This window comes from Mauremys mutica, chromosome 2, assembly GCF_020497125.1.
Source record: "Mauremys mutica isolate MM-2020 ecotype Southern chromosome 2, ASM2049712v1, whole genome shotgun sequence".
In the NCBI taxonomy this organism is placed as follows: Eukaryota; Metazoa; Chordata; order Testudines; family Geoemydidae; genus Mauremys; species Mauremys mutica.
The window spans coordinates 105,044,935-105,065,859 of NC_059073.1; the positions used below are offsets into that span (position 1 = coordinate 105,044,935).

Consider the following 20,925-nt stretch of genomic DNA (forward strand, 5'->3'; position numbering starts at 1 on the left):
AGGAAATTTCCACCACTTGCATCTGAAGAAGTGGGTATTCACCCACGAAAGCTCATGCTGCAAAACGTCTGTTAGTCTATAAGGTGCCACAGGATTCTTTGCTGCTTCTACAGAACCAGACTAACATGGCTACCCCTCTGATACTTCACACTATGAAGGTGTAACTGGTTTCACCCATGCTATAAATAGTTCTAATACCTGTGTACACACACACACACACACATATCAGCAAAATCCATTGGGACAATAAGGATAAATTGTTATGTTGATTTAAATAGTATTTGCAGGTGTTAGATATTTTTCTAGTGTAAGTGCAGGCGTTTTCCACATGGAAAGTTCAGGTGCAAGGATCTAGATGTACAAGTTTGCAGTTTCACATCTGGAGGCAGGATGGAGGTGTCTGAAAAATTTAGGGCCAAGTAATGGGCCCTGGGAGGCCTCATCTTGCCTTGCCAGTTTGTTGCTGTCATATAGGAGTTGCCTTGACTGAGGAAAGCACCACTGAAGCCATTCCATTGGTATACTTTTAGGGAAAATAAAAATAACTTTGACAATAATGAAAAATGACTTTCTTAGCAAACTTTGTGAATGCCTCAAATTCACTTTGCAAATACTTAAGTCTTTAACAATAGCACCCCACTCATAAGAAAAAAGGGAGGAGGTGTTGCATTATATATTAAAAATGTATACACTTGGACTGAAGTTGAGATAGAAATAAGAGAGACACTTGTTGAAAGTCTCTGGGTAAGGATAAAAGGGGTAATAAATAAGGGTGATGTCATGGTAGGGGTCTACTACAGACCACCAAACCAGGAAGAAGAGGTGGATGAGGTTTTCTTTAAACCACTAACAAAATAATCCAAAGTACAGGACTTGGTGGTGATGGGGGACTTCAACTACCCAGACATCTGTTGGGAAAATAACACAGCAAGGCACAGATTATCCAACAAGTTCTTGGAATGGATTGGAGACAATTTCAGAATGTGGAGAAAGCTACTAGTGGGGAGGCTGTATCTAGATTTGATTTTGACAAATAGGGAAGAACTAGTTGAGCATTTGAAAGTGGAAGGCAACTTGGGTGAAAGTGATCATGAAATGGTAGAGTTCATGATTCTAAAGAATGGTAGGAGGAAGAACAGCACAATAAAGACAATGGATTTCAAGAAGGCCGACTTTAGCAAACTCAGGGAGTTGGTAGGTAAGATCCAATGGGAAGCAAGTCTAAGGGGGAAAAACAATTGAAGACAGTTTGAAAAACTGCCAAGAGATATTATTAAGGGCACAGAAGCAAAGGAAAGATAGGAAAGATAGGAAGTGTGGCAAGAGACCACCCTTGCTTAACCAGGAGATCTTCAATGATCTAAAAATCAAGAGTCCTACAAAAAGTGGAAACTTGGTCAAATTACAAAGGATGAATATGAACAAATAACACAAGTATGTAGGGACAAAATAGAAAAGCCAAGGCACAAAATGAGATCAAACTAGCTAGGGACATAAAAGGAAACAAGAAAACATTCTACAAATACGTTAGAAGCAAGAGGAAGACCAAGGACATAGTAGGCTTGTTACTCAATGGGCGCGGGGGGAGAGGGGGAAGTAATAACAGAAAATGTGGAAATGGCAGAGGTGCTTAATGGCTTCTTTGTTTCAGTTTTCACCAAGAAGGCTGGTGGCGGTTGGACGTCTAACATAGTGAATTCCAGTGAAAATAAGGTAGGATCAGAGTCTAAAATAGGGAAAGAACAAGCCAGAATTACTTAGACAAGTTAGATGTCTTCAAATTGCCTGGGCCTGATGAAATGCATCCTAGAATACTCAAGGAGCTGACTGAGGAGATATCTGAGCCATTAGCAATTATCTTTGAAAAGTCATAGAAGATGGGGGACATTCCAGAAAACTGGAAAAGGGCAAATATAGTGCCCATCCATAAAAAGGGAAATAAGAACAACCCGGGGAATTACAGACCAGTCAGCTTAACTTCTGTACCTGGAAAGATAATGGAGCAAATAATTAAGCAATCACCTAGAAGATAATAAGGTGATAAATAACAGTCAGCATGGATTTGTCAAGAACAAATCATGTCAAACCAACCTGATAGCTTTCTTTGACAGGGTAACAAGCCTTGTGGATTGGGGGGAAGCAGTAGACGTGGTATATCTTGACTTTAGTAAGGCTTTTGATACTGTCTCGCATGACCTTCTCATAAACAAACTAGGGAAATACAACCTAGATGGAGCTACTATAGGGTGGGTGCATAACTGGTTGGAAAATTGTTCCCAGAAAATAGTTATCAGTGGTTCACAGTCATGCTGGAAGGGCATAATGAGTGGGGTCCCAGAGGGATCAGTTCTGGGTCCGGTTCTGTTCAATATCTTCATCGGTGATTTAGACAATGGTATAGAGAGGACACTTATAAAGTTTGCCGATGATACCAAGCTGGGAGGGGTTGCAAGTGCTTTGGAGAATAGGATTAAAATTCAAAATGATCTGGACGAACTGGAGAAATGGTCTGAAGTAAATAGGATGAAATTCAATAAGGACAAATGCAAAGTACTCCACTTAGGAAGGAACAATCAGTTGCACACGTACAAAATGGGAAATGACTGCTTAGGAAGAAGTACTGGGGAAAGGGATCTGGGCTCATAGTGGATCACAAGAAGTAATTATTCTGCTCTACTCCATTTTGATTAGGCCTTAACTGGAGTACTGTGTCCAGTTCTGGGAACCACACTTCAGGAAAGATGTGGACAAACTGGAGAAAGTCCGGAGAAGAGCAACAAAAATAATTAAAGGTCTAGAAAACATGACCTGTGAGGGAAGATTGAAAAAAAAACCTGGGTTTGTTTAGTCTGGAGAAGAGAAGACTGAGAGGGGACATAAGTTTTCAAGTACATAAAAGGTTGTTACAAGAACAGGGGAGAAAAATTGTTCTCCTTAACCTCTGAGGATAGGACAAGAAGCAAATTGCAGCAAGGGTGGTTTAGGTTGGACATTAGGAAAAACTTCCTAACTGTCAGGGTGGTTAAGCACTGGAATAAATTGCCTAGGGACATTGTGGAATCTCCATCACTGGGGATTTTTAAGAGCAGGTTGGACAAACACCTGTCAGGGATGGTCTAGATAATACTTAGTCCCACCCTTTTATTGACAATATAGTGTACAGTTTCGGCCATACTGTTTAAGAAAACTAATACTGTCCAGCCATGAAATTTTGATTAATTTTAACAATTTTAGCAATAATTTTAACCCCTTTTCTAAAGAAAAGTCCTGATCCTGTAAAATCTAACACATGAGTTTAACTGACATAGCACTGTCTAAATTAGGGGGAGGGGAGGGGTTATGTTGGTATAACTATGTCGCTCAGGAGTGTGGGTGTGAAAGTGGAAATATGATTACAAGAGTTATGCTCCTCTTCTCAGGGAACTGAAACCTACCAACAGGGCCGGCTCCAGGCACCAGCCGACCAAGCATGTGCTTGGGGCAGCACCTTGTAAAGGGCGGCCAATCTTGGGGTAGCGGAGGGCTCTCGGGTTTGTTTGTTTGCTTGTTTGTTTTTGTTTCGGCGGCATGGCGCGCTCGGGGGGGAGGCGTTTTGGTGGCACAGCGCTCGGGGGAGGCATTTCGGTGGCGCGGCGCTTTGGGGAGGCATTTCGGCGGCGCTCGAGGTGGGTGTGTTACGGTGGCGCGGCGCTCGGGGTGGGTGTGTTATGGCGGGGCGGCACTCTTTTTTTTTTTTTTTTCATTCTTTTGCTTGGGGCAGCAAAAAAGTTAGAGCCGGCCCTGCCTACCATGTGACCTGTGTGCATAGTCCAGACTATTAGAATTTTGAATATTTTTCAACCAACTATTCTGAAACCTGGTACAGACCAAGAATTACTGGTAGAGAGTTTGTTCCCTGAATGTTACAAACGAAATAAGTGAGAACTAATGGTTTATTGTTTAATCTGAAACTTCACACAACACAAAATTGAAACCTGATTCCAAGTGGTCTGAAAAGTAAAACACTTGTGTATTCAGTCTCAAAGAAGACTGTGGATGACATCCCAGCAATATTAAAATCAATAGTTTTTTTTCCCACCTGAAAACCCCCTGAGACTCACCCCTGATCCTTAATATTTTCCAAGGAATGTAAGATCTGATGATATTTGATAGTAATGATTCAAAAGACTGTTGCTTAGTTGGGTGCTACTATTGTACTTTGGACCATTACTAATAGACAGAATAAGAGAGTGATACCAGGGTTTTCTTTCCTTTTTAATAAATAAGGATGGGTGGACTGTATAAATTTGCTGGGTAACACATGAAAAACCTTATTAAATTTCTTGTAAAATATTTACACATCTGAAAATGTTACTTCAAAGTTTACTCTTAGCCTTTGGATGAGATGAAACAAAATATTCTTAATATTTGATACCTGCTAAACTGGCAGAAGGAAGGTACACTATTATGTGTAGTTACTAAGGAAACAATAAAAATACTTAGACCGTGTAATGCCTTTTATTCACTGTCAAATGTTATACCTCAAAACATCTTTTTGAGTAGGTATTAAACCCCTTTTTCAGATGGGTAAACTGAGGCACAAGAGATTAAGTGACTTGCTGAAAGTTAAGCGACTGGTAGCTAGACATAAAACCCTGGATTCCTGGGTCAAAAGCCCCAGAATAAAGTTCCCATCCTATTTTGTGGAACAACCTTGTGGATTTTGTTCATTGAATTAGACTAGCACAAAAATTTCTGAAAGAGGTACAGTTTTAAAATGATATATTATTCCATCCTAATTTGTATCTTAGGGAATGTACTGGGACTCTGGACACCTGATTCTATTCCTGACTCTGCCAGTGGCCTACTGGGTGACCCTGGGCAAGTCACTTCAACTCTCTCTCTCTTTCAATTTGCTCATTTGAAATAATGAGGATAATGATATTTGCCTCCTTTGATGGCTTTGAGATCTACTGATAGAGAGACATAAAATCTAGGAAGTATTATTATTATTATTATTATTTCTAATTAAAATGGGACAACTGAGTTTCTGTATGTTGTGTACATACATACGTTCTCCCTCCCTTCCTCCGTGTGTGTGTGTGTGTGTGTGTGTGTGTGTGTGTTAACTCCCAGGCTGAGCTCCTGTGTACTAGCTGCCACCCTGGAGTGAATTTTTTCAGCCTAATTTTAAATACCCTGAAAATGGTTTTTTTTTTTTAATGGAAGTGCTGACAGAACCTTAACTAGAGCGGAGTGTGCGTCTTCCATAATTTATAACACTCCATATTCCAAACGGTTTCTTTATATGCTGTGCTCCACTCAAACAGGAAAAGAAGGTACTGCAGTGAATTATTGTGTAATTAATCATTGGTCCACGAGGGACTCATTTACTAATTAAAAACGTAAAAAGAGTAAATTGAAATAACCAATGGCTACTAAATCACGTCTTTTGATATGTCAGGAGCATTGTAATATATCATAACATATCAATCAGACATGCAGATCCTACACATTACCTTTTTATTCAGAACTGCCAAAATCATTCATTATATTTCCAGTGCTGCTTCTAGTACTAGCCATACAACTACTACAGTGTGCTTGATCATGAGATACAGTATACTACACATACTCATGTCTACGCATACTAATAGTACAGACATACAACATTCCACTCATTTGAATGTGCTCAACTTCTTAGTACAAGTGCTGGCGTTTTGACAAGGGGAGAATTCTGTTCAGCTGCCATAAGAAGCTATTCCTGCCATAAAGAAGAGCTACAGGAAATACAGCTGTAATTTCAAAATCCAAATAATGTGCAAATCTGTTAATGATTTGATCCAAGAGAAATTGTGGTTTGTTTCATAACTGTATTCTCCAGAGCCTTTATAAGGCATTTGTGTTGCTTTCAGTGGTTTTTGGGGGTTTGGGGGATTGATTGTGCAATTCTTTGCATCCTGTGTAATCATTTACATCTGGAAAAGTGGGTGTCCTTTGCTACTGCTGATGTAAGTGGGGAAACTTCTGATCTGTTAACGTTTTATGAGCAATATGTGATCACTTTGCGCAGGTATCAAATGTGTGTAAATGGCTGTTTTATTAGTGGCAAGGGATGAAGATTCAGATCCTTGAAGTGCAATTCTACTTAGAACTTTCAAATTTTATGTAGTTGCTTTTCGGTGTCAACAGATTTGTTCTCTCTGTGTTCAGAGTCCTATTTGTTCATTATAGTGATTAAAAAATAAGATTTTAGTGATGCTATTCTCTGCAAATTCATCACCACTAAGAGGGAATTTGCTGGATGCTACTTTCATATACATAATATAGAATTTATTTAGCTCTGGTTAGAGTGAATCAGTTACCATTAAACAGAATAGACTTGCACAGGTACCCCTGAGGGCATAATGTGGCCTGCAAACTTTTATTACTGTAGGAATGCACGAGAAGAAGGAAAGAAACCAGATCCTGAGTTTGCAGGGCTGGTTGTATGGGTTTGTTTGGCTTGTGTGTTCTTTTTTTGTTTGGGAGCTGAACATGTTAGATCAGGAAGCTATGGAACCTCATTATGATATTTGTATCGGATCATTTTTCGGATACTTTAAGTCTGTACCAGAGTTGGCTTTTTGGTCCCATATAAAGCCCACAGCTGCTGACACTCACTCAAGGCCTGATCTAAACTCCATTGACTTCAATAGAAAGGTTCCCATTGAAATCAGTGGACTTTGGATCAGGCCGTTAGTTGGCGGGGGGCTTCAATTGTAAAGAATATCAGCTTTCATTTAAAACAACAAAAATCATTCTCTAGCTCTTTTATTTGCAAAGAGAGTCTAGAAGATGTATGTTAATGTAATTCAATGTATGTTGATCATTAGCATTGAAAGGAAAAATGGTCTGGGTCCCATTTCTGCAACAGGAGGTGTAAAAGTCTCTCATTGTCTCCCTCCTACTTCTTTATAGAAATGAGTGAGTGATGTGATGGTTAAGTGTACCCTAAAAAAATTATCCCTCTCAACATCTCCACTGCTCTATATGTTCCCAGGTACTGTCTGGATTAACAACCTGTTACCTTAAGGATAATTCCTCAAAATTGTCTTGATTGGAAAAAAAATCATTTTATTAGGGAAAATTACTGCAGATCTTTATTTCTCAATTGTGATATGATAATCAGTGCCATTTTATAAATAGCTACTAGAATAATGAAAATGCAAATTGAGCGTGCAATATTACTACTTTCAAGAATAGCTAAATATTTCTGGAGAAGCTACTACACTGCATACCTTTTAATTCCCAAGGCCTTATGTTCTGAATCTGTAACAACGCTTTATGCTGGTAAACATGTTGTTTAATAGTTATCTGCTCTCTCCACTTGTCTTCAAATATTGTGATTTAGATAGAACTCTAATGCACAAGAACAACTTGTCCCCAGAGCATTATTCAGAATATAAATTAAGTGATATTATAACACAGCCCTCACTTAGCTCAGCATAATGAATATGAAACATCGTGTACTAGTGACCAAGGTCATGATACGGGAATGAATTACTCTATTAACTTCTCTTTTAAGTAGCATTAGAGATAATAAATGAAGAGATTTAATGCAATTCTGATAATATTATTCATGCCAAAGTAGCACACTTTATCTAGTTAAAACAATTAAGATGTGGTTGGATGTTTTACACTATGGAAATATGATGCTTAAAAGTGTTTATTGCATGTTGCAGAATGCATCAGCATTAACCAGTAATGCAGATAATCTGATAAAAATGGAAAAGCTGATTTGTATGCTATGCTAATTCAGGATCATCTCTTTGGCCCTAGGTACTGCCCAAATGCTGTATAAGATTATGGCAAGCTTTAGCAGTGATATTAGATTAAATTCAGTTCTATTGCTTATAATTTTTTTCAAAAGAAATTACATCCATCATTCTTCTCCATAAACCCTCTTTATCTGTTTGCTAAGCAGCATGCAATATCGTATTTTAAGCCTGGCATATTACTTTTTTTTTATCCAGACATATTTAAGCTTCCCATCTCAGTTATGTAGTATATTGCCTCAAGAATGTAAGATTGTTTATTATTATATCCTTTTATTTGAACAGTGATAGAGATCTAATGATTACCATGTGCTCCACAGTGCTTTTATACACAGGTGGAGGGACCGTATGAGCCAGCAATAAAAGGTTGTTCTTCACTTCTGAAAATTACCAGAGTGGATGAAAACTTAATGTTATGCTAGTTTTTTGTGTGTGTTTGGTCTTTTGGGGGGTCAGACATCAGGTATTTTCTTTTAAGCTCTTGAATTAATATTTTTTACAATCCTATAAATAAACAAGGTGAAATATAGCATGAAGTACATTATTATTTAGAGTGAAATCCTCTTTTTACCTGATGATGCATTCAGGAGGAAGGAGAATAAGTGGAGCAGTGTCAGTGGCATTAGAGCCATCCATATGTCTCGGGGCTAGTGTTAGGCAGTGTGCTGTTACAGGGCCAAAGTGCCCTTCATTCCTGCTTTGAAAAGTAATTGCATTTGACCACAGGTAGCATGTGCTGCGAAGGTAGCATTCTATGTACAAGCCAGCTATTGGCTTAAAATGCCCCAGAGCTGGAAGACCATGCCTCTTTGCTGGCTACTACGCTATCACCTTCAAAGAAGCTGATCCTTCTAGAATGTTCCTCAATGCTAAATAGAGATCCTGCTCTGCTGGTTGTGGGAGGCATGGGGTGGACAAAAAGTTCCCTATATCCTCCTCTTCCCTCCCACTGGCACCTAGTTTGCCTGCATAGTATATGATGGAATTTGATTCCTGGGACCAGTATCTACTGGTTACAGTAGCTCACCTGACTGACTTACATGAGTGCAGAGGTTCTCAAACTGTGGTCTGTGGATCACTAGTGGTCTGTGATCTCCATTCAGGTGGTCCGCGGATAGTTCCCTCTAAGGTGTGCGCCTGGACGTATGCACACAGGAGAATGAAGGGCTATCTACCTAATTAGTGGAGCCGTGCAGGCGTAGCTCCACTAATTAGGTGCCTGGACGCTGGAGAAGATGCACATGTAAGGTGAGATGGTGGCCTTGGGGGGAATAGGAGATAGCTGGGATGGGGCAGTGGGATGAGAAGTGGGGGGGAGGGAATTTGGGACATGCAGGACTGCGGCGGCCAGAGAAAGAGGTGACTTTGCTCAGCTCCAGGGCTGTGGCTGCCAGGGAGAGATGGCCCTCCTTTCGAGCCCCAGCTCGGGGGCTGCCGTGGCGGGGGGTGAGAGGGCACATCCATTGCATTAGAAAGGTAATACTACTGATATTAAACTATGAGTTGTGGGCTTTTATCTGTAGAACAAAAAAAAAGTTAATTATGGAGGGTTTTTTTATATAGCGCTTTTATCCAAAGCGCTTTACACTAGTTAACTAATGGTACAAACAACATTTGGAAAGATCATTAAGTGGTCTACTGAGACCCACAGCAATTTTCAAGAAGTCCACGGAAAAAAATAAATTGAGAACCACTGCACTAGTGTAACCAAGAGCAGAATCTGGCCTATTGTGGTTAGGGGCCAAATCTTTAAAAGGGTGTGCACAGAACGTAGGAGAAAAATATGCATTGACTTGCTATGCATGTGTGCTTTTGCAGATGAGCACGTTGAAAACGTGGTCCTTAATGCATGTACTTTTTCTATGGCTTATGAACAGTTGTTTAGTTTTACTTCATTGTAATACCCTGGCTATCAAATATATGAATGGAACTTCCATATCCAGTTTCCGGTCAGACTCTTTTAAATGAAAAGTCTCATCTAAGGTTATTCTGTACTAGTAACTGAAAGCCTGTGCTATTGTATGGGTGTAATATTTAAAGTCCAAGGAGGAGGGAGGGCAGAAAGCCAAAAATGGCCGAGATCTTAAAAATTGGATGGTAACAGGCTGTGCATCCCAGTGATGATTGAACTTGGAGATGATCCATGGCTATGGCTCTTTGGTAAGAATGAGTAAGGGTGGGACATTGTGCTGGGAGAGTTGTGTTGATTTGTGTGAGTGGTGACTGAGGGATGTGTACTGCAGTGAGTGGCTCTGTGTGTTTGGGGTTATTGTGTCTGCTTGTTGTGTTGATTTGTGTCTGGGGAGGTTGTGCTGGGAGATTAATGGTGTTTTGTGCAGATGGCATTTGAGTGCATGAGTGTGGCAGTTGGCCCAAGTAATCCACCAGCTGAGCAGCCTCCCTTATGCAACCAATGAAACTGTTCAATGCAAATTACCTAGTGTTAGGGTGGTGATTGAGTTACTGCTGATAGCATAGTAGTCTGGACTCTTGGCTTGGCATAGATATCTGCCTTACTGTAGTGTGTATACCACATGGATGTAATTTGTAAAATCAACATGGCTGAGAACTTAAAAACTGTAGGGTAATAGACTGCAAAACTTGGCAATACTATGAACAAAATGCTGATAGCTGCTTGCATTGTTTCACACTAACTCTACAGACATAATAGGCTTCAGAATGACACACAGAGTGACAATCCTGGAATCTTATTAGATAGATTAAATCCAAATCATATTATGTAACAGCTCTCGAGCTTTTTCTTACCATATGAGTTTTGTTAAAGTACCTTAAGAATCTAGATATTCAGCCATATACATTGCTATACAGTACTAGCCACAACACGACTGCTTACTCAGCTGTTTACCCCAACATGGTTTGCACAGGTGGCAGATAAGTAATAAAGATAGTCTTCATAGTCTGACATGGTTTTAAGAGAATGTTTTGTGTATTTTGTGAGCGTCACCTCATGTAGAAGATTCTGTGTTAGCTAAAGTTTGCCAAATGCAACAAGGAAATGAACACTTGTAATTAAGATGTAACCTATCTCTTCAAAATGGAAAGTGGAGCCGGTAAATGAGTTTTCTTATGCTATTTATACTAGCTTCTTAATTATGCTTAGCACGACCAGTTCAACTTGATCCTGCATCAATTTTGCAAGTGTAAATGGGGCTAAAGTTTCAAAGGGGTGATCAGGTTTTGCCTTAACTGATAAATATATATTTACATGAATGAAGCCTACTTAACTATATCTAATGAGCCAGAGGACATGTGCTCAATAGGATTGGCAGAAAAAGAATTAAAGTATTAGTTTCTCATATTTTATGATTAATGTTGTCCTTATATAAGATTGAGAACCTAGATAAGATCATGAAAAGCATGTTGGGTTAAATCTTCCTTTGCTAAAGTATAGTCATTATACCTCAGTTAACCCTAAAGAAATCCCTAATATCTATGCATGCCTAGAGCCAAAATAGGTCAACCCATGAGCTATTGCATTATATTTTATTATTTAAACTTTAAGTGATTAGTTTAGCACTTAAAAGCTTTGGGGGGAATTAGGTTACTGTTCTTCTCTTTATCCATAAGCAAACGGACATGCAGATGGATACTGAGCAGGCTTTTTCTGCATTTTCTCGCAGGGCTCTCAAGGGAAGGGCTATGCTAGGACGTATTTTCTCTTCTTCTAATCATTCATTGCTAATTATTTTAGAGTTTTCAGCAAAGCATGGACGTTTTATATTTAATGTGTTGAAAGGATACCCGTGGCCAAGATAACTTTTTAGGCATTTAACACACTTTTACATTTAGATTTTGCTTGGGGTCTCAAACAGAAATCTTGAGAACAATTTACTAAAAGGGAGTAGGGTGTTGGGAAAGAACAGCCTCTTGTATCAAGACCTGGGCAACAAAAGGAATCATGGATGAAATCCTGGCTCTGCTGAAGTCAATGAGAGTTATGCCATTGACTTCAGTGGGGCTAGTATTTCACCCTGTGGGTGTTCAAGGAATGCTTCTATTAGAGAAGTAGCCACAAGTAACCAGAACCAAACCCTCTCTAGATTTTGTCACACATGCTCATAAAACAAATAAATACCAGCAATAGAAACATATCCTACCTTAAATTGGAAAGATGATAAAGTACTGGTAGAAGGGGCTTTTTTGTGACAGGTTTTATAGAACATACTGTTTAATTTCTGCCTCAGTTGAGTATTCCATTACTTCTGTCAGGTTTTTGTTTCATAAACTCACTGTCATTTAAATGTTATGTTTAATATGAATTTACTCTCTAATGTAGCTTTAAAGGAATTCTTAATGTATGTCCTATAAACATACATGCACCACCCTACATTAAATCATAATGCTACCATATTGGCACTGCTAAATCTATCAGAATTTTGTTTCGCCATATGCTAGGAATCAGGAACCTGTTCTGATATTGTTGGCATTAGAGTGTAGCTCTTTACCTTTGAAAAGGATCAGCACATTTTTAGCCTGTGTACTAAATAGAATCCCTTGATAATGTTTTAATTCAGTGTGCTAAACTTTAGTGCTTGTCCTTTATCTGTAGTATATTATTATACTATTACAGTTAGGCAAGTATGTGGAGTTCCTATTGCAATTCTGTAAAAAATGAAAAACTGCTATGTATCGGTTCCAAGCATGTTCCTGAAGCTGCATTAGGGCTGCATGTATAAAAATACCCCCCCCCCAACCTCAGCATTTGTTCAGTCCCACTACACGAGTAGTCCCTATGAAAGTGTTTTGGGAATCCTCTTTGTAGCACATGTTAGTACATATAGCAGTATCACCTCAATCCTTCTAAACCGATAAGAGAAGTGCCTTTTTAGTTCATTCGTCCTTGCTGGGCTTTGAATTAATGATTTAGAGTGTGTCTACACAGCAAAAGCTGTACACAGGCTAGCCTACCAGAGCTAGTTGAATCCAGCTAGTGCACATAAGAGTAGCAGTGAAGTCCGTGCAGCCCGGGCTTTAGAGTGGGTAATCCAAGCCTGGCACAGACCCTGGGTATGTACTCGGCTTGTTAAACGGTTATGAAGCCTGTTCAGTGCTGATTTCGTTATTGTTACCAGCCCCAGCTAGCTAAGGAGGAAGGCTGGCCCATGAGCAGGTTTTCTTGTTTAGGCATATCCTAAAACTATGTGAACCAGAAAAGTAGTTGTGACCATCAGAAGGTCAACATTTGCTGCTTTCAATTGCCTTAGGTTACTACACAGTGTTATTTCTGTGTTTTGTAGTACTCTCCTGCTGTTTCTTATTTTATGTACAGGAAAGTGAAGATAATACCACTGTAATAGTATGTACAGTCGAACCCATTTATGTCGACCTCGGTTAACTTGCCAATCCTATTAACTCGAGGTTTTAGAAGTGGAACCGCCAAACTCCCTCTTTATCTTATGGGCTTCTCATCTGTTATGTCGATTTGCCCAACCCTAATATCTCGAGCCCGGCTCCCCGCGTCCCCAGCCACCCGCTCCCTGGCTCTCCAGCCGCGCGGTTCCCCAGCCGCCCGCTCCCCGCGTCCCCAGCCACCCGCCCACCCCCGCATACCCGGTCCCTGCCCGTCCCCGCCCGCCCGGCCCCGCATACCCGGTCCCTGCCCGTCCCTGCCAGCCCGTCCCCGCATACCTGGTCCCCGCTTTGCCTGCCGCCTGCCCGCCCGGCTCCCCGCTTTGCCGCCCGCCCCTCCGCCCGGCTTCGCTTCGCCGCCCGCCCGCCCGGCCCCGCATACCCGGTCCCTGCCCGTCCCCACCCGTCCCCGCCCCACATACCTGGTCCCGGCTTCTCCTGCCGCCCGCCCGCCGGCTCCGCTTCCCCGCCCGCCGGTCCCCGCTTCCCCGCCCCCGCATACCCGGTCCCTGCCTGTCCCCGCCTGCCCGCCCGGCTCCGCTTTGCCGGATCCAGCCACGTGCAGGCAGCGCGGTAAGGGGGCAGGGAGGGGGTGGGGGGGTGGATAGGGGTTTATCTCGATCATTGGTTATCTCGATGGCTTTTGGCAAACCCCTAGGCCGTCGAGATAACAGGGTTTAACTGTAATTGCAAAGGTGTAATTGGCAAGTTTGAAGGGTGACCTGCAAAGAAAAAGAAAATGGGATTGTGAGGTTACATATGTGTGTGTGTGCGTGCGTGTGTGTGTGTGTGTCTTTACAATATGTAAAGTATGCCTGAAAGTCCCCACCCCCCCTCCATACCCTTTCCTTGGATTTGCTGGAGGACCTGGGAACTGGAGTAATATCTTTCTTAGCCTCAGTTGGCATGCTGTGGCCATTGGATCTTTTACAAAGAGATCTTTTGCTTCTGATTGTTTAAATATTTGAATTAAATAAAAGCTAGCAAAAATCAAAGACATTTAAACAATCTTTGTAAGAATTCTTCACCACTTGAATTGTTCAGGTGTGACTTTCTTGTTACTTGTGTGGTCATCATCCAACTAATTTTGAAATCATCCATAAAATTTTTTTGGGGGGGAGGCCGAGGGGACACTTGGGAAAAACATTCAGCTCCTATGTATTTATACATCATAAGTAAATAAAGGAGGAAACAAACAATTTTTATGTGTAGATCATCTTGAATTTGAATGTGTATATCCCTCTATTCTGTAAGTTATTTCCTATTTAAGTATAGGAAGAAATGAGATACCTCAAAATATGTATACAATGCTGATTTAAAATGTTGATGTTTGTGAGGAAATGTGAACAAACATATTTTTCTGTTTTTATACTAAGAAATATTGCACTCAGATAACTAAAACAGATGAAGCCTGTAAATTCTGGTTTGGGGAGATACAGAGCGGAAGGACCCTCCGCCGCCGAATTACCGCTGAAGACCTGACACTTTGGGGGTGGGTCCTGCTTTGGCAGCAATTTGGTGCTTTACACCATCTGCAGTAGCATTTCCTGGGTAACCAGCTTTCAGGTTTAGTTGTAAGCAGAGCTGAAGTAGAAATCTTCATTACTTTTTTTGGTTTTGTTTTAAAGAAAAGTGGCCTTTTTACAAAATGAAAAAATTGATTGAAAATGTTTTTCTCTTAAAATTTTGAGACAGAGTAACCACCAAAAAAATGAAAAATAAAACTTTGTCAAAAACTAAAATTTTAAAGTTTCTTGTGACGTTGAAAAACCAGAATATTTTCTCCCTCCATATCCACAAAAATAATCATTAAGGAACAACAACAAACAGTTTCTAAATGTATCTCGTTCCATTATACAAAAGGCAATCCTTCTGAATTCTCAGTATTGAGATTTGCTAATTGTTTATCCACTCAACTTTACCTCTTTCTTCAAAGAGAGGTAAAACCTACATGAAGTATAAATGGAAATTTTGTGGGGAGGGTTTTGTTTTGTTTTGTTTTTTCAATTTTTTTCTTTTCAGGCTGTTGAACTTTGCAGCTTATAATATATTCTAATTTTGTGCTGCTTAAGTATCCTCCAATATTCATAAATTGTAGTTGACTGTGCTAGGGATATATTTGCACAAGAAAGAAACAAAGTCTTGCATAAGAACTGTCTTGAGAGATTTTTACATCTGTATCTAGGATGAAATTATGCCTCTTAGCAGTAGAGAGGCTGGGGGAACAGAGGAATGTGCAATTCTTCTTAAGGACAGGAATGAAAATACTAGAATGTGACTGTGGAAATATAGGGGAGAAATATGCTAATGTTCCAGTTAAGCATGAGTATGCCCTGTGTGAATTAGATGTTGCCAGAAGCCTGAGATGAATCAGACTGAGCTGAATGCTTGTGCAGTTAATAAAAGTGCAAAAGTGGAAAAACTGACCCTAAGGTGCTAAGTAAATGTTACTGTGATTTGAGTGGCAGTTTTTAGAAGCATTGTCTGTGTATTGAGCAATGGTATTTGCTGCATGTAGAAACGGTATAATCAAAGTTTTCTCTGTGAAGCATTGCCTGTGATCATGAACCAGAGCACAGTGGGCAGTGAGTGCCCATGGTCCCACCTCCTTCACACACAGACTTGGGCTGTCCACTTCACCAGTAGCACTACACACACTTGTACCCAGCAATCCTGAGGGCGTGCAGCTAAATTATGGTTATCTATGCATGGAATTCCATAGTTGTGGGGATGGATTATCCGTGTTCTCTTTCCTCCCCACCCCAGTGTGCTCAGGGGCAGCCATAACACTGGTCTACAATTTTTGAGACGTCGTCTGCTTCAGAGATAAAATGTGCTATTTATTATGTATTTTGATGTGCTGAATTCAAATATGACAATTAAAACATCTGATTGGCTACTGTTTCTAAGATATTTAAGTTTTTTACATTTTATGTCTATGTATATTGTGTAGATAGTAGAGTTTTAATCATAAATTGTAAACCTAGGTCTTTTCCTGTGTTTGTGGTTGCTTTACATGATAATATTTCACCTGTCCTGTTTATGTAACACTTTAAAAATCAGCAAAAGGGTTTTATAAATAAAATTTATTATGAAACAAAAGGCAAAAAACTATTATGTACATATTTTAGTCCTATTCAGTGACTACTCGGCGCTTCTTGGCTTTTCTCTTGTATTCATTAAATGGAGCATCTCTTGTCACTGTCCAGCAATAGTCTGCAAGCATTGATGGGCTCCATTTGCCCTGATAGCATTTCTCCATTGTTGCAATGTCCTGGTGAAATCGCTCGCTGTGCTTGTCGCTCACTGCTCCGCAGTTCGGTGGAAAAAAAATCTAGATGAGAGTGCAAAAAATGTATCTTTAGTGACATGTTGCAACCAAGGCTTTTGTATGCCTTGAGGAGGTTTTCCACCAACAACCTGTAGTTGTCTGCCTTGTTGTTTCCGAGAAAATTTATTGCCACTAACTGGAAGGCTTTCCATGCTGTCTTTTCCTTGCCACGCAGTGCATGGTCAAAAGCATCATCTTGAAGAAGTTCACGAATCTGAGGACCAACAAAGACACCTTCCTTTATCTTAGCTTCACTTAACCTTGGAAATTTTCCACGGAGGTACTTGAAAGCTGCTTGTGTTTTGTCAATGGCCTTGACAAAGTTCTTCATCAGACCCAGCTTGATTTGTAAGGGTGGTAACAAAATCTTCCTTGATTCAACAAGTGGTGGATGCTGAACACTTTTCCTCCCAGGCTCCAATGACTGTCGGAGTGGCCAATCTTTCTTGATGTAGTGGGAATCTCTTGCACGACTATCCCATTCGCAGAGAAAACAGCAGTACTTTGTGTATCCAGTCTGCAGATCAAGCAAGAGAGCAACAACCTTCAAATCGCCACAAAGCTGCCACTGATGTTGGTCATAGTTTATGCACCTCAAAAGTTGTTTCATGTTGTCATAGGTTTCCTTCATATGGACTGCATGACCAACTGGAATTGATGGCAAAACATTGCCATTATGCAGTAAAACAGCTTTAAGACTGGTCTTCGATGAATCAATGAACAGTCTCCACTCATCTGGATCGTGAACGATGTTGAGGGCTGCCATCACACCATCGATGTTGTTGCAGGCTACAAGATCACCTTCCATGAAGAAGAATGGGACAAGATCCTTTTGACGGTCACGAAACATGGAAACCCTAACATCACCTGCCAGGAGATTCCACTGCTGTAGTCTGGAGCCCAACAGCTCTGCCTTACTCTTGGGTAGTTCCAAATCCCTGACAAGGTCGTTCAGTTCACCTTGTGTTATGAGGTGTGGTTCAGAGGAGGAGGATGGGAGAAAATGTGGGTCCTGTGACATTGATGGTTCAGGACCAGAAGTTTCATCCTCTTCCTCTTCCTCGTCTGACTCAAGTGAGAAGGATTCTGGTGCATCAGGAACCGGCAGTCCTTCTCCGTGGGGTACTGGGCGTATAGCTGATGGAATGTTTGGATAATGCACAGTCCACTTTTTCTTCTTTGACACACCTTTCCCAACTGGAGGCACCATGCAGAAGTAACAATTGCTGGTATGATCTGTTGGCTCTCTCCAAATCATTGGCACTGCAAAAGGCATAGATTTCCTTTTCCTGTTCAACCACTGGCGAAGATTTGTTGCACAAGTGTTGCAGCATATGTGTGGGGCCAGAATAAAGGTGATAGGCTTTCTTAACCATAGTGGTTATACTGTGCTTTTGTGATGCAAAAGTCACTTCACCACAAACATAGCAGAAGTTATCTGCACTGTTCACACAAGTACGAGGCATCTCTGCTCACTTTGGCTAAACAGAAATGTGTCCCTTTGCAAAATCAAACACTGACAAATAAGAGAGCACGACACTGTATGATTTCTAGAGCTGATGTAGGGCAATTTGTTCAGCAGAGTGATGTAAGCTTCGTTATGATTGCATCATTCATGACTTCTAGGAATAACATGATGCAATTCATATCATGTATGACGCAATACCAGCTTCAGATTGCATCATTCATTGTTTTGCCTAAAAAGCAAGTACTGTCCAAACCCAGTCATAGATTTATTCATAGATCCAGTCAAAGATGTATTTTAGTCATTTCTGGTTTAAATTGAGATCCCTTCCCTTTATAACTCACTTATCCTCCGCTATTCCCAAGTCAAGGGTCGTATATACTGACCCAATAGCATATTTTGAAAACTAGAGCCAATCAACAATTTGAAGCATCATTTTCGTTCTCAGTGACCCAGAATTAGTAAAGTTTGACTACATTTATTTCAGAAGCATTTTGGCTGTAGAGCAGTGTATAATTTAACCCACAATATTTTCATCTCGAAACAAAGACCTTGGAAGAATAAATGAACCTTTTCAATTTTTGAAATGTCATTCTTTCACATTCCAGCTACGTCAGGATACAACTAGCTAAACACACAAGTTAAAAATAATAATTATTTGTCCCAATATATTGCCAGAGGCAGACAACTGTACTAAAGAGTAGATGTACTTCAGTTAGTGAATTTTTGATTTCGTAGAAAAGCACCTTCAAGAACTGAACTTTCTATATAGAGTGCTATTGTTTATGAAAGGGTTGTCACAATTTTTTCTTTACATCAAAATATAACTCCACAGCAACAGCAAAAGCAGATTGTAAATCCCTCTCTTCTTTTGTGAGTGAAAGAAAATTTCACTTTAATTAATAGAAGTTGGTCAGATTCGTAGCTCCTCACCTTGCCTTTGTCTCATGGACCAGCAGTTGGAAAATCTGGCTTTTAGTGGGATAGACTGTCAATGCTTGGAATGTGGGCATGAGGCTAACTTCTTGTGGAGTGGCATGTTTCTTTAGTCTTAATAAATTCTTGTGTTATGATTGCCTTGAAAATTTTCTGACAAAACAGGTCTGCATCAGAAAATGCTGATTTGATGAACCTGAGATGTTGTGTGGGAATGTATATCTATCTTGTCAAAAATTTTGATGGGAAAATATAGCATCATTTCGCTTTGACTATATTGTTTCAACTTTTATAACAAATACAATATACAACACAAGTCTAAACAAAATGTTACAACCTTCTCAAAACAAAATGTTTAAGGTGGTAAGAAAATTTCAGAGTATTTTATTTTGTGAAAAATTCTGAGATTTTGACTTGTAATCCCAATTCAAGATGAAACCAAATTTAGATATCTTGCACTTTCCCTCAGGGTAGAAATCCTGTGCTTTGTCCTGCTCTAATTATTATTCTCTCATTCCTAGAGCGAGAGTAATGGCAGTTCTGGAGAAAAACATGAGTTATGGCTTCCAGTATGGAGGGAAAAGTGACTGAGTGTTTATCCAGAGAGGAGAGTTAAACTGCATACAAAGGCAGGGACTTGCAGTTTGCAAACAGACAAATTGGAACCTGTTCTAAAAGTGAATCATCAGGTAAAATCTCTGCTGGTGTAACTCTGCTGAAGTCAATGAAGTTACTCTGACAGAGGATTTAGACCGCTATGTGGCCATATCTACATTAGAGTCCACGTCAGTATAATTATGCCAGCAAATCCCCTAGCACAGAGGCAGCGTATGCTGGCAGAAGGAGGAGTTCTGCATAGTAATACCACCTGCCTGAATGACATTAGCTATACCGACAGAAGGGTGGAGGTTTTGCCAACATAGCTATACCAGGGTGGGAAGGTGTGTGTGTGTGTGTGGTGTTTTTGAACTCCTAGCTGACATAGTCATGCTGGCATAACTTTGTGGTATAGACCAAACCTGTTGGTCACCAATCAAATTCTCTTGCATAAATAATTTTAAATAGTGTGGGTGTCTTCCCAGTAAATGATAGGAAGTTTATGAATATTTTCACTTTTCTTTCACTTGGATAGACACACTTAATCGTTACTTTTCCTTGTTCCTTTCTGATCGGAAGAACAATTCAATTTTAAACCTTCATTTTTCTCTATCCACACTGGTACTGACTCACTGGGCTGCAGGGATGGTATTACCCGGGGAGGTTTTTTAATCATTACTCATTAGTGAAGGAGGAGATATTCCCGCAGAAAATAGAAATAAAGGTTGATGTATGAACATAATTCACACAATTGCTCTTGTATCAGAACACACATTTCTATATTTTGTTGACTTTTTTTGTTTGTTGTAATCTGTGGCAATTTTTGTCACTGACATTCTAAAAGATTCATCAGGCATGTTTCTTGCTTTCCAGAACATGAAAACGCTCTTGGTCGAAATAGGAGAAAAAACAGTTAATTTCAATCATGATGACAGTTTTTTGGTGAACAATAGTCTCCCTGAGTTGACATGGAGAAGTAATGAATGAATGAAAGGAGAACTGAGTCACAGCTGCACTTTGCAATCACTTTTGAACATCTACACTCTTCTAGCCAAAATACTATTAATACGTGTGTCAGCACAGTGAGTGAATCTCATAGTGTGAACGCATTGGAACAGTTCAGGAAAGAAAATGAAGAATATCCTCAGGGACAGACTTTTCTTTTTCTCTGAGAGACTCTTCATTATTCAGGCATTGTGATACTTTTCCTTTATTTGTGTAAAGATTAAATTGCACATGATTTCTAATGTTTCTGCTACTCCAACTGTCATAGGTCGATGACCTTCATGGAAGTGAGATAATAGATACATCGTCTGTTGTTTGGGCTAGTGCTGTTCCTCCACAGCCCAGTACTTTCCTATTGTTATAAGTCGAAAGCAATTAAATAAAAATACAAGATAAGGCTTCTCAAGTATCTTTAGTATTTAATATGT

At 40.1% G+C, this 20,925-nt stretch overlaps 1 long non-coding RNA gene across 2 annotated transcripts in view; it reads left to right on the forward strand.

Annotated features, from left to right (window-relative positions):
- Positions 1–20,556, forward strand: part of LOC123365260 — a 96,702-nt gene extending 76,146 nt beyond the window's left edge. For both annotated transcript variants that reach the window (XR_006577503.1, XR_006577504.1), the window contains 2 exons: positions 19,417–19,584; positions 20,366–20,556. This is a non-coding gene — a long non-coding RNA (uncharacterized LOC123365260). The remainder of the gene's footprint in view (positions 1–19,416; positions 19,585–20,365) is intronic.
- The last annotated feature ends 369 nt before the right edge of the window (positions 20,557–20,925 follow it).